Here is a 14,137-nt window from a genome sequence, read left to right as displayed (position 1 = left end):
GTTACAAAGCGCTGATGATACAAATGCTGAGATTATTCGAAGAAAGATGAAAATGATGCATTAATGAATGAGTAGAAATCATTGCTCCCTTAGATATTTGCGAGACGAACGCTTTTAAATGTTGATGTTGGGGATAAGATGTACAATCAGATTGAAAGTAACGGTTATCTTCCTGAATTCAGTGACATGGGCTCTCAGTCTAACCGTCGGAACCTGCAGCAACACAGCGCAGTTGAACATTGCAGACAGGCTGATTTGCTCCGTCAGGTTTCCAGTTGTTTCTGTAGTGTAGTGGTTATCACGTTCGCTTCACACGCGAAAGGTCCCCGGTTCGAAACCGGGCAGAAACAATCATTAAGCTTGCTTATGTCGGGGAAGGGAGATTATTTGGTTTCAGTTTGTTGCTGCACATTATCCGAACCTCGATGTTAAAGACATGTTATCATTTCTCTGATTTCATCCTCAAATACTTTCTGTGAAATAAGGTGCACTGACGGGGAAGTTCGATTTTGACACCGAGCATTTATTCGCATCTCGTTCAGTCTCCAACAGAATTTAATGGGTTTATAGGTGCAGACGAATATGGTTATTCACCATCAGAAATTTCTGATTGTAGTGTGTGCTCAAACAGTCAGATACAAGTAATACTGTAAGTGAACTAGAGGAAAAGGCGCACATTTCACAGAAGAATCACCTGACGAAAACGACACTGCGCACACTCCTGCATTCAATATTACAAAAGCAGTAAGGATCAAAGTTTAAATCCATTTCGCTCGCGTTGGGATTCGAACCCACACCTCCACGGAGATTGGAGCCTTAGACCGCTCGGCCATACAACCACGTTGTCGTAGGTCACAATCATATTATTTAATGGAAATGTTACTGAAATTCGTTTAAAGAAATGGAGTTGGGAAAGGCCATCAGGAGGTTTGAGCCTGATCCTTCTCTGAATTAGGTCAGCCTGAACTGTGTAACAAACAGAAATCATCTCACTTTAGAAACACAATGAGCTGCACTGAAGGGACACCATCATTTAAACTGTCCTTAAGCTCGTCGTTTCTAAATTTCCTGTTGCTCTGTTTTTTGAAGGGAAGTAGCGGGGGCGTGGAGATGGCCTTCGCGTGATATTCGTCTCCATCGAGTATAGACTGAAGGCTCTGAAGAAGATGTCTCAGCTTCTGAACTCTGGGGGCTTACTGGGGGTGGGAGAACACTCTGACTGCCGGGTCCCGGAGTAACAAGGTAACACTGAGCTGGTGATGGCGGAACCCGGGTGTTCCAATGGTGCAACGCCATCGTTTTCACCACCATGGGCTCGATGACAGGTGTCAAGTGTGGAAATAAGCAGAGTATGTTTTTATAATGAGAAACCTGCCTATTGTGTGACGGAAGAGAAGGAAGAGAAAGGCTAAAATGACGATGATCCGCTGATTGGGAAAGTCACTGCCAGCTTCCCTGTTGGAATCTGCACTGTGGCCACAAGTTTATATCACTTGTGTGTGATATAAACATGACAATTTGAAGGAGAAACTTGTATTTGGTGAATAAAAAGACAGAAACAAAACAAAAGGCAGGTGGTTCATGGATAAATTAATATTTTATAAAGCGTTTATCAGCTTCCCTGGTGGTCTAGTGGTTAGGATTCGGCGCTTTCACCGCCGCGGCCCGGGTTCGATTCCCGGTCAGGGAATGTAGATTTATTGCGGCACAACAATCCTGTGTTACTTCCCGGTCTGCACCAGTTCTGGCGGAATCAGTATCAGGGAGATTTCCTCTTTTGTATCTGAATTGGAAATATCAGATTTTAAGAACAAAGAATAAAGGGGAGCGACAGGATACAAAATGCGGATGATTATTGGAAGAAAGATGAAAATGATGCATTAATGCATGGGCAGAAATCATTGCTCCCTTAGATATTTGCGAGACGAACGCTTTTAAATGTTGATGTTGGGGATAAGTTGTACAATCAGATTGAAAGTAACGGTTATCTTTCTGAATTCAGTGACATGGGCTCTCAGTCTGACCATCGGAACCTGCAGCGACACAGCGTCGTTGAACATTGCAGACAGGCAGGTTTGCTCTACCCTGCTTCCAGCTGTTTCTGTAGTGTAGTGGTTATCACACTCGCCTCACACGCGAAAGGTTCCCGGTTCAAATGCGGGCAAAAACTTTCGTTAAGCTTTCTCGTATCGGGTAAGGGAAATTGTTTGATTTCAGTTTGTTGCTCAACATGATCCAAACCTCGATGTTAAAGACATGTTATCACTGCTCTGATTTCACCCTCAAATGTTTTCTGTGAAATAAAGTGCACTGAGGGGAAAGTTCGATTTTGACACCGAGCATTTATTCGCATTTCGTTCAGTCTCCAACAGAATTTAATGGGTTTATCGGTGCAGACTAATATGGTTAATCACCATCTGAAATATCTGATAGTAGTGTGTGCTCAAAAAGACAGATAGAAGTGATACTGGAAGTGTTTGCAATCTCGATGTTGTGCTACTTGTTATAATTCACACTCAGTTACTCGTTTGAAAAGAATCATATTGAACTCGGAAACTTAACTCCACATTTATTGCAAACCCTGCTGAGAAATTCCAGTCCTTCCTGTTTTTATTCTAACAGGAATCATAGGAGGAGGAGCAGACCACTCGGTCCATCGAGATTTCCACCATTCAATACCATCATGGCTGATCTTGGGATACAACGTAGTTTTCCACCAGCTCCCCATATCCCTGAATTCTCCAAGAGATCAGAAACCCGTTCATCACAACCTTAAATGTGCTCGATGATGGGGCGTACATAACTGTCAGGCACAGAAAATACCAAAGATTCTTGCCCTTTGAGTGAAGTAATTTCTCCTTATCTTAGCCCTAAATGACCAGCCGCTGATCTGTGCAGCAGGGGGTTAGATTCCCGACCAGCAGAGAAAAAGAAAATCTCTCAGCCTCCATCCTATCAAACCGAATCAGAACTGTGTAAGTTTAAATAGATCACCGCTTATTCTTCTAAACTCCAGAGTATTTCATCATAGGACAACTCACTGACCCCAGGGAACAATCTGGTGAACCTTCTCTTTACCGTTTCTAATGCAAAGCATATCCCTTTTTAAATGTGACTGTCACATCTGCGCAGAATATTCAACCTGGTTTCCACAAAATCCTGTGTAGCAGCAGAAACACCTCGTTATTTTTAAACTCCAGTCTGCCGGCAATGAGAACAAAATGTAATTTCCCTTCCAAATATCTGCTGCACCTACATGCTAACTTTATACATTCCTTGTACAAACGCATCTATTCCATTCTTAATATCAACATTTATATTTATCAGCTTGTCAAATATGTTCTGATCTTTCGATTTCTTTTCATGAAGAAGAAAATCGTTTTGCTTTCCAAATTAGCACCTAATCTGCCCCTCCACTCATGAGAGGACTCTGTTTCGCCTCTCACTCTATTTGCCTTTTTCCAACGGTTTGTATTAGCTAAACTTTGGGTCGAGGCTCCAGCGAGAATTTAACTCGCGACCCCTGGTTTACAAGACCAGTGCTCTAACCACTGAGCTATGGAGCCAAATGTTGTGAGCACCTTCCGGCACTAGTAAGATTATCAGTGGATTGAGGAGAAGGATGGGGTTTGTGGTGGGGGTTTTTGATGAATGTGGAAATGTCTGAGGTGGAGAGCAGAAAGTTAAAAGACACACCTTGAAAGTGACATGATTTGACATGTGTGTTGGGTGTGTATCTGACATGTATGTTGTGTATCTGGCATGTATGTTCTTCAGAGTTTATCGTTAGTGTTACATCTCTGACTTCTCCAGCTCCGATGCCAGTTCATCCAGCTGGAAGATTTAGATGTTGTTCCCTTCACAGACGCTGTGAGGCGTGTTTTCATTAAATAAAGAATTGAACAAAAAATGATTCACTCCGTGACTGGGAATCGAAACCGCGTCACGGCGCCGATCCCGATCACTGGACCCTCAGTGATGCTGATGTAAGAGATTTGTAATGAATTGACCATCTCTGCACCCATTGCTTTATTTCCAATAATTTTCAACAAAAATAAGTCACGATGAGAAATGACGGGAGGTGAAAATTACAGGATTTGAACCTCAGTTAGAAAGTCCCAATCCATCCTCTGAGCAGGGATTGCAGTCTCAATGCTTGCAATTCTGTCGCTTGTATTGTCAGACAGTCATTCAGCCTGTGTTCCTGTCTGTCTTCTCGATCGGTGTAACTCCGTTTGATAAAGTGTCATCTGGACTGGAAACATCCGCCCTTTTCACTCCTTACAGGTGCTGTCAGACATTGGGAGATTTTGGAGCATTTCCTGTTTTCCCATCCGCAATAATTTGTTTTTATCACTGAGGACATTTGGTTGAGATTATTTGAAGATGAAAATGATGTATTAACGAATGGGCAGAAATCATTGCTGTCTTAGATATCTGGGAAACGAAAGCTTCAAACTTACACGCCAGCCGAAATAGCTCAGTTGGGAGAGCGTTAGACTGAAGATCTAAAGGGCCCTGGTTGAGTCCCGGGTTTCGGCAGGATCACCTTGCTGGTTTTCTGTGCTAATTGGTAGTACATTTTGCCTCACACTGTCTTCAAACATCAGTTCACACAAGCTGCAACAAACCAAATACCAAATGGCTTTCTGCTGACTGGCTCCGTAAAAAGGCAGAGTTTAAGAGCACGGGTAAGAGCCCTCTCGGACACCCACATGGCGGGCGCCCACACCCATCTTGGGCAGGACAAGTTAGTTCTGATTCCCGCTCCACAGATAGTGCCAAACGTACCGACGTTACCCAGTATTTTCTGTTTTTATTTCAGATTTCGAAAGTCCGCAGTCGGCTACTTTATGTTTATGTTCGGAGCTGACAAATGGCAAATAACATTGGCGCCACACAGAATGCTGAGAGGCTTGGTGATGCTGTTGTCTGTGTGGTGTTGGAGGGGAGCGGGGGTGCTGCCGGGTGGAAGTGGTCTTGTGTTTGGAAGGTGCTGTCTAAGGTGCCTTTGGTGGATTCTTGCATCATGCAGACAAGTGGGGAACATTCTATCGCACTCCTGACTTGTGCCACGTCGATGGTGGACTGTTCCACTGATTCAGGGACTATTTCCTGGAGTGGATGTAGCTACCACTCGGGGGCATCGCTAATAGGTTCATATAGGAGGGATGTCCGAGGTATGTTCTTTACTCAGAAAGTGGTTGGGGTGTGGAATGGACTCACTGCTGTGATAGTGGAGTCGGACACTTTCGGAACTTACAAGCGGTTATTGGGTCGGCACATGGAGCACTCCAGAATGATAGGGAGTGGGATAGCTTGATCTTGATCTTGACCTTGGGTTCGGACAAAGCTCAGCACAACATCGTGGGACGAATGACCTGTAATGTGATGTACTGTTCTATGTTCGATGTTTTTTGGGAGTCAGGAGGAAAGTTACTCCTGCAGGATTCCCAGCCTCTGACTTGCTCTTTTAGCCACTGAACGAACTGATAAAATGTGTGCTGAGTGAGAATAGGTCTATCTTCTTTCCTGCTCTGTGTTGTCATGAATTTTCAGCACTTTTGTCTTTTCCTGAATGTATTTTGAGGCTGAAGTAAGAGCCAATGTCATATGATTGTAAGATCTGTGTTCAGGTAATATTCAATAGTGGATTCACTGGGTGCTGTTTCCACTCATGTTGTTGACGCTGGATTGATAACGCAGAGAAGCAAATGACGCTTTGAGAACCAGGGTTCGAATTCCAACACAGCAGGTTAACTCAATTCAAGGCAAAGTAGAATGACTGCGAGTGAGAATAGCAAATTTCAATTATGTAAGATTTCCTCACTAAATCGAATATGTTTTGACCATGTTTCCGCCAATTTTGAAGCTTCGGACGGATATGTAAATAGTGCTGCAGGTGGTTTTGCTGTGGGCCAGTGGCGCAATGGATAACGCGTCTGACTACGGATCAGAAGATTCCAGGTTCGACTCCTGGCTGGCTCGTTATGATACTTTACTTCAAAAACTCCATGTTCGTGTTGATGAAAAATATTTTTTCATTAATTTTAGACCAATTCAGGGAAATGTTGACCAAATGCAATCAGCTTCTGTGAAGATATTTATCTTAGCTACTTATTTTTCAAAAAAACAATGTTGACAAAAAAAAGAAAAAACTTTTCTTTTGAAAGAAAAATGTTTCTTTTTTAAATGAAAAATTCTCGTTAAAGTATTTGGGAAAAATACGTCAGCAAGCTTAAGCTACCTTTTAAAAGTTGGAAATTTCTCGAAAAATAAACATGGAAACATTACATTTTTCAGAATGGTGAAAATAGTTTCTAAAAAAGTTGATGAAATCTGTTGAAGAATTTATTTTAAGCATGTTTAATTTTAAGAAGCAAAATACAGAGATTTTTTTTAAGCTGACAAATTTCAGTTAAAACAGATGGAGGAATTTCTTCGGAGCAAGTTTTATTCTGAAAAGTTCAAATTAGCCAGAAGTTTCTGGTTTGTGATGCTGGGATTGTTGTCCATTGGAGAGGAGATTGAGGAGTGATTTAATCGAGGTGAACTAGATTAGGGCAAGGTTATAGGGGGAGCGGCAATTTATAAAATTTGGGGCAAGTCGGGGACATCACACATGCACACACACCTACACACTCTCTATCTCTCTCTCTCACGCTCACACACACACACTTGCTCAATAATTGCCAGACTCGAGTCGAATTGCTATTATGCGACACAAACCGCTTCTTTTTATTTTCCAACAGAGGAATTAAAGAGCAGCAAAAAAACGAAAAGCACTGACGTTGCAGACACCTGGAACCAGAGGATTATCAGTCTGTGCATTGTCAGACCAATTGAACTGGCTGACAAATTGTCCTCTCGATTGGTGCTTTGTGATACATTTAAACAAAACACTCTTCAGCAAATCAACCATCTGCATGTGAAAACAAGGCCTCGCCGAGATTTGAACTCGGATCGCTGGATTCAGAGTCCAGAGTGCTCACCATTACACCACGGAACCACACAGGCGCACCGAAAATCCTCGTTCAATATTTCTGCCAACTTGAATAGCAGAGAGAAATGTAAATCCCGTTGAGCAATCCCCTCAATGGCCAACACCCATTCATACTCGCATTGCCCTTACTGGTTCCTCCTATAAAAATGCTGGAAAATCTCAACATCTTTAACGAGAAACAATAAATAGTATTACAAAACTGAAACATTAGTTCTCCTGATCCGGGAATCTGAAACACGGGGACACAATCTCAGGATAAGGCGCTGATGATTTAGGACAGCAATGAGGAGAAATTGCTTCACTCAAAGGCTGGTGAATCTTGGGAATTCTCTACTCCAGCAGGTTCTGATGTTCCATCATTGAACACATTTCAGTTTGGGTTAGACAGATTTATGATCATTCCAGGAATGAAAGGAAGTAGGGATGTGGAATAGGAACAAATGCTCAGCCACAAGTTCATGTTTCAATTGTTTTCTTTTTAAGTTTAATGGTATAATGGAAGTATGTCTATAATGTTATGTGCAATATGTTTGAAGTCAGTTGTCATTAAATAATGTTGGTAACACCCGATAACAGTCCAGTCGGGAACAGTTGAGAGCGATTTTTTATTATGAGCACCCACTGACCCTTTGCCAACAGGTAAGTGTTTGCCGTTGGTGAGAAAATACGAAGAGGTCGTCCCCAACCACCAACCTTTCGGTTAACAGCCGAATGCGCTGACCAATTACGCCACAGAGACTGAGACAGCAGCTGCTAATTATATTCTAAACTAGTGTGTCATTGACCACAATTCAATTTCTGCAAAACCTATTCCAGAACTGCAGCATGACGGCACTGTTTACAATTCTATACAAGTCTGTTTAGTTCCGTTGATCCTGCAGCACTGCTGTAGTGTGTTGGTTATTCCATTTCTCTTATGAAAGGGCAGGTAAAATAAATTCGTGTCTCTTATCACAGGGAGGAATTCAACGGCAGGGAAGGGAACCGACCACCAGTAGCCCAACGATCCAATGCTTTCCACTCAATCATCAATAATACCATTCACAGCTGCACCTCCTTCCAAATATTGTGATCCATTTCCCTCAGGATTTCTTCCAAGATTTAATAGTTCTCTTGTTTTCTTCTAATTTTGATATAAGATTCACTTCAATATACAACACAAATGAAATTAAAAACCTGAGGCTCACCCTGGGAAACAAGTCACTGGATAACACAAATCCCATGGTGCTCATTTCCAGATTCCCAACACTCAGCTTTTCAACCAAATGGAGGAATTTATCACTGAAAAGCTTTGGAAAGTTGTTGTGAATTTTGTTTGTGAATCACTCGGGTGTTGTGTAAATGCTACTCGAAGGTTCAGTGAGCGGGATATAATCTATCTGCGTTTTGCTGAGCTTGTGTTCGGTGTGTGGGGAGGTTTGAACGGGTTTGGAACTTGTGTCCCGGGGATGGGCAGTAACCCGCTGATTGAAGCTGCAGTCGCCGCTTTCTGCTGGCGATTGGAGACTGCGGGATATAATCCTGCTGCTTCTCCCTGTCTCACTCACTGTGGAGCCGCAGAAAAGAGAATCATTGATGGGTTTGTTTCCCGGTCTGAAATGTGGCCTCGAATAGCGGTTATTAACGGAGGTAACGCTGCGGCAGCCTTTAATAACCTGGCAAAAATAGCTAGAGCGCAGTGCTCCAGTGGCGCAATCGGTTAGCGCGCGGTACTTATACAGCAGTACAGCCAGCGGGCTATGCCGAGGTTGTGAGTTCGACCCTCACCTGGAGCATCCGTTTTAGGTGAGCGGATCGTTCAGTGGTCTAATCCCTCGACCATCTGGGAATCACCAGAACGGTCGTGGAATTTGAATACAACAAATAAGATCGGAATAGAAATGCATTGATGAGCATGAAACTGCTGTCTATTGTTGGAAAAAAATCATGATTCACGAAATCATTCATTTCGGGTGCAGTAAATGCGAATGGAGAGTGGGATTGTCTCACGCCTGGCCAGTTTGTAGGATTTTGCAAGCCCAGGAAAAATGGTGGGGGTGAAAAGTCGTGTGACATGAACCCAAGATCACGATTGAGGCCATTCTCATGTATATGGAATTGGGTTATCAGTTTCTGATCAGAGATTCTGTGTTGTCGTGTGTCTTGAAGGCCGCCTTGGAGAATGCTTATCGGAAGTTTGGTGGTTAATGCCCTTGACTTCTTTAGTGTTCCCCACGGGAAGGGAATATTCTTGCCGGTGATTACTGAGAGATGATCCTGAAATGTGCAGCAGACAAAACTCATCTCCAGTCAGAAACACAATGAGCTGCAGTGAAGAGCCCGCTCTATTTAAACTGAGTTAACCTCGTCTGGACCCCAGAAAGAACAATATGGCTTCCTGTTGAATTGGCTCAGGGTCTTCACTTGAGAAAGGACAGGATACAAGGCGAGACTGAGATTTGAGCGTTCTGCCGAGAAATAACTGATATTTATTGTCACGGATTGGAGGAGAGCAATAAATCTTCATTCCCTGACCTGCAATCAAAACAGCAGGAAAGCTTCAAACTCTAACCACCAGACCAACAGATTACAGCGGGTTTTACAATCTGCTTTGTCCACGATCCTTTTGTTATTTTAATTTCCACGTCAGACCACTTGAACCACAATCTGACACCTGCAAAATGGCACCTTCTTTTTCAACACCGGGGACATGATCTAGTCTGATATAAACAGAGATGTGGCCCGCTGGACTAAAACGTGAGGCAATGCAGAATAAAGCAATAACTGAGAGAGGATAATGCGTAAAATGAACTGTGGTATGCTTTAGCGCAGTAATAAAGGAGAGAACGTCTAGCACAGTAAAACTGACACCGCGCCTAGTATAATTTTGTCTGGTGCTGAACATTGTATAATATAAACTAAGAAAAAAATCAGGCCAAGCTCTTAGATTGATGTAAGATTTGACAGGGGCAAGTTCAGCAATAAATGAATGATGGAAGGGAACAATAATTGGAGACAGTATTATTCGGTATAAACAGAGAGGTGAACTGGTGCTGCAGTGAGTGAGATATTCGCGAGGTTCCTTTATACGTGGCAGGTTCCAGCAATGTAATAACTGACATAGAGCCTCGTGTAATGCAATCAGTAACATGTCCTAGTACAGTATCAGGAGACAAAGGTTTTAGTGAAGTAACAACAGAGATATGGAGTATAATGACATCAGCCAAGAATTAATTCCGTGCTGTCATAACTGCCAGAATACACAGTGTAACTTCAAATGAGACTTGGTGCAAGATAATAACAAGCGGGATTTTGCTGAGTACAGAATCAACTGAGAATCACTGTCATATAATCAGAAATATGATTTTGTATCATATAATCTGTGTCCAGTTCAGGATGGACAAAGGTTAAGTCTATTGCAGCAATAACTGAGACGTTCTCTGTTTCGTGTTCGAGCCAAAAATCACTGCTTCACTGCCATCTCGTGGATCTCCTTTGCTATTGCAGATGTTGTGAAGCGCTCGTTTTAGTTGCTGTTTCTTATTCTTTCACTGGCTGTTTCGCCTGCTGCAGTAATTTCTGTTTAAGGCCTTAGATTGATATAAGCTTCGACAGGGATAAGTACAGCAATAATTGAAACATAAACTAGGACAATAATTAGATTCAGGATATTATTCGGTCTAAACAGGGAGGTGGACTGGTGCAGCAGTGAGTGAGATATTGTCAATGTTTCGTTATACGTGGCAGGTTGCAATGTAATAACAGAGATGGAGCCGTGTGTAATGCGTGTTCTGGTGCAGTATCAGGAGGGAGAGGGCCTAGTGGAGTCACAACAGAGATATGAAATATTGTGGCATTAGCCGAGAATTAATTCTGTGCTGTAATAACTGGCAGAATGAACGGTATAATCTCAAATGAGGCTTGGTGTACTATAGTAACAACTGGGATTTTGCTGAATGTATTTTCACTGCCATATAAAAGCGAACCTGACATCTGCACTGAAATGTGATGAGGTTGGAAAAACTCAGGACGTTACATGGCATGTGTGCATAAGGAAACAAAGATAAACCTTCACCTCCATCACCTTTCATTAACATTGGGAATGTTTAGAAATAGAGGAAGTTTTTTTAAAGACGTGAAATCCAAAAGGAGGAAATATAACAACATCTGGCAGTTTGGAAATTGCGATGGGTATTTGGTCTGTTACAGCTTGCGTGAAATGAGGTTTGAAGACAGTGCGAGACAAAATATGGTGCCAATTAGTAGATAGCACAGAAAAACCAGCAAGGGCATGCTGCCGAAACCCGGGATTGAATCAGGGACCTTTAGATCTTCAGTCTAACGCTCTCCCAACTGAGCTACTTCGGCTGTCCGGTACACTAAAAGCTTCCTTCTCCCAAATATCTAAGAGAACAATGATTTCTGCCCACTCGTTAATGCATCATTTTCATCTTTCTTCGAATAATCTCAACCAAATGTCCTCAGTGATAAAAGCAAATTACTGCGGATGGGAAAAGAGGAAATGTTCCAAAATCTCACAATGTCTGACAGCCCCTGTAATGAGGGAAAAGGGCGGACGTTTCGAGTCCAGATGACAATTTATCAAAGTTCATTGTACAATATTACTCACTAATCCTTTCAATATTTAGTATCAATGTATTATTTAACACATATGTCTTCCTTATGAATTGAATATTTCTGAACTTGAACATCACTGAATTGAAAATATAGCTGACCAACAGAACGAATCGAATCACCGGGGAACACAGATCACAATTTTGAGAATGACTATCGTTAGCTTTTAAACAAAGTCAAATACATTGAAATGGAGGAAAATCAAGAATTATCTGTTAGTGACCCTTGAGCCTTTTTTATTATGGACGTGAAAAATTCAGGCGCATAAATTCCGAACTTTTACAGGAAAGTGCAGTAGATCCGCACTGAGTCTCGATTCCCTCGTCTGACCCAATGCCTTTTCCTGTTTTTAGTGATGAGAAGCGATTTAAAAATATTCTCCTGTGAAATGTGCGCCATTCCCTCTAGTTCACTTACAGTATCGCTTGTATCTGTCTGTTTGAGCACACACTACTATCAGATATTTCAGATGGTGATTAACCATATTAGTCTGCGCCTATAAACCATTAAATTCTGTTTTAGACTGAATGGGATGGGAATAAATGCTCGGTGTCAAAATCGAACTTTCCTGTCAGTGCGTCAAAAATAAGTGCATATTATTTCACAGAAAACATTTGAGGGTGAAGTCAGAGCAAACATAACATGACTTTTGGGTAATGTTGAGCAACAAACTGAAATCAAGAAATTCTCCCTTACCCGACATGAGAAAGTTTAATGAATGTTTTTGCCCGGTTTCTGCCCGGGAACCTTGCGTATGTGAGGCGAACGTGATAACCACTACACTACAGAAACAGCTTGAAGCAGGTTAGCGCAAATCTGCCTGCCTGCAATGTTCAACTGCGCTGTGTTGCTGCAGGTTCCGATGGTTAGACTGAGAGCCCATGTCACTGAATTCAGGAAGATAACCGTTACTTTCAATCTGATTGTACAACTTATCCCCAACATCAACATTTAAAAGTACTCGTCTCGCAAATATCTAAGGGAGCAATGATTTCTACCCATTTATTATTTCATCATTCTCATATTCCTTCGAATAATCTCAATCAATTATACTCAGTAATAAAAGCAAATTACTGCACTTGCTGGAATCGGAAAAGAAAATGGGAAATTCTGGCAAGTCTCACAAGAACTGTGAAGAAAGCAGAGCTCTGACAAGCTGATGTTGTTCAGTAGATTTACTGCAGTAAGGTTTATGTCAGTTCGATACAAACATTACTATTTGAATGTGATCAGTTACAGTGAAATTTAATGCAGTGGAAGGTAGCCGACTTATTTTTACAGGAGGAACCAGCAACGGATTTATAAATATGAATTGTGCAACGGGACTGAAATTTCTCCCTGCTGTTGATATGGTACAAATATTTATCGGCGATTTTCAACTTCCTGCCATGTGTTGGGTTCCGTGGTGTAATGGTGAGCACTCTGGACTTTGAATCCAGCGATCCGAGTTCAAATCTCGGCGGATCCTTACTTTAATTTGCAAACGCAGATTGCCTGAAGAGCGTTTCGTTTAAATTTCTCACCAAGTGCTAATCCAGAGAATTTCTTCGCCAGTTCAACTGTTGTTAGAATTCGATTTGCTGAGCCTCTGGCGCCAGATGCCTGAAACATCTGTGTTTTTCATCTTTCCGCCGTTCTTTCCCTTCTTTGTTGAAAGAAAGAATCAGTTGGTGTCCGACAATAACCATTCTACTGGAGTCCGGCAATTACTGAGCAAGTGTGTGTGTGTGAGTTAGAGAGTAGGGGTGTGTGTGTGTGTGAGTGAGAGAGAGATAGAGAGTGGGGGGGGGGGGGGGGGGGTCGGGGGGGGGAGGATGATTGTTGTCCTTCAGAGTTCTGCTGATTCCATGGGTGACGTTTCGCATTTGAGCAACTGTCCCCTGGGGCTGATGCAATGACGCCAGGAGAGTCATTCACTGCATCGTCTGCAATGTGATTGTGGTGGAATTTGCTGAAATATCCTTAGCGTTTAGATTTCCACTTTCTGAGAATTTAAAATTAAATTCCCTTCAGCAAACTCATAATACGTTTTGCAAAAAAAAACAATCTTTCACCAAGTTCTGAGCTCCGAGTACTGTATTTGGTGTCCGGAGACCTCACCATCACACCATACAAACAGGAACAGAACCGCCAGATGCAAATGGTCACTAAAAGCATGTGATTTTTTTTCATTCAATGTGGCAGCAACAACTAGTAGGTCAAATGTTTTGAGTGATCATTTGCAGACACCTCGTTATTTTTAAAGTCCAGTCTGCCAGCAAGGAAGACCAGCATGTAATTTCCCTTCCAATTATCTGCTGCACCTACATGCTAACTTTAAGCATTCCTTGTACATGCGCATCAATTATGTTCTTAATGTCAACATTTATATTTTTCAGCTCATCAAATACACTCTGGTCTTTCTATGTTTTTCACGAAGAAGAACATATTCTTGCTTTCCCAAGTTGCACCTGACCTGCCCCTCCACTCACAAGAACACTCTGTTTCACCTCCCACTCTATCTGCCTTTTCCCGACAGTT

At 42.2% G+C, this 14,137-nt stretch overlaps 9 non-coding genes across 9 annotated transcripts; 6 read left to right on the top strand and 3 right to left on the bottom strand.

Annotated features, from left to right (window-relative positions):
* Positions 1 to 277: 277 nt before the first annotated feature.
* Positions 278 to 350, top strand: trnav-cac (transfer RNA valine (anticodon CAC)). Its single transcript has one exon. It is a non-coding gene; the product is annotated as a tRNA-Val (tRNA).
* A 1,268-nt stretch (positions 351 to 1,618) lies between these two features.
* Positions 1,619 to 1,690, top strand: trnae-uuc (transfer RNA glutamic acid (anticodon UUC)). The gene has a single exon. It is a non-coding gene; the product is annotated as a tRNA-Glu (tRNA).
* Positions 1,691 to 3,493: 1,803 nt separating this feature from the next.
* trnat-ugu (transfer RNA threonine (anticodon UGU)) lies at positions 3,494 to 3,566 on the bottom strand. The gene has a single exon. It is a non-coding gene; the product is annotated as a tRNA-Thr (tRNA).
* A 903-nt stretch (positions 3,567 to 4,469) lies between these two features.
* On the top strand, positions 4,470 to 4,542 carry trnaf-gaa (transfer RNA phenylalanine (anticodon GAA)). Its single transcript has one exon. It is a non-coding gene; the product is annotated as a tRNA-Phe (tRNA).
* Positions 4,543 to 5,915: 1,373 nt separating this feature from the next.
* On the top strand, positions 5,916 to 5,988 carry trnar-acg (transfer RNA arginine (anticodon ACG)). Its single transcript has one exon. It is a non-coding gene; the product is annotated as a tRNA-Arg (tRNA).
* A 949-nt stretch (positions 5,989 to 6,937) lies between these two features.
* On the bottom strand, positions 6,938 to 7,009 carry trnaq-cug (transfer RNA glutamine (anticodon CUG)). The gene has a single exon. It is a non-coding gene; the product is annotated as a tRNA-Gln (tRNA).
* Positions 7,010 to 8,683: 1,674 nt separating this feature from the next.
* Positions 8,684 to 8,778, top strand: trnai-uau (transfer RNA isoleucine (anticodon UAU)). The gene is made up of 2 exons: positions 8,684 to 8,721; positions 8,743 to 8,778. It is a non-coding gene; the product is annotated as a tRNA-Ile (tRNA).
* Positions 8,779 to 11,277: 2,499 nt separating this feature from the next.
* Positions 11,278 to 11,350, bottom strand: trnaf-gaa (transfer RNA phenylalanine (anticodon GAA)). Its single transcript has one exon. It is a non-coding gene; the product is annotated as a tRNA-Phe (tRNA).
* A 1,663-nt stretch (positions 11,351 to 13,013) lies between these two features.
* Positions 13,014 to 13,085, top strand: trnaq-uug (transfer RNA glutamine (anticodon UUG)). The gene has a single exon. It is a non-coding gene; the product is annotated as a tRNA-Gln (tRNA).
* The last annotated feature ends 1,052 nt before the right edge of the window (positions 13,086 to 14,137 follow it).

This window comes from Carcharhinus amblyrhynchos, unplaced genomic scaffold (assembly GCF_965287045.1).
Source record: "Carcharhinus amblyrhynchos unplaced genomic scaffold, sCarAmb.v2.hapA scaffold_38, whole genome shotgun sequence".
Lineage (NCBI taxonomy): Eukaryota > Metazoa > Chordata > Chondrichthyes > Carcharhiniformes > Carcharhinidae > Carcharhinus > Carcharhinus amblyrhynchos.
Note: the sequence above shows the minus strand (reverse complement) of the source record. Positions and strands in the feature narration are given on the sequence as shown.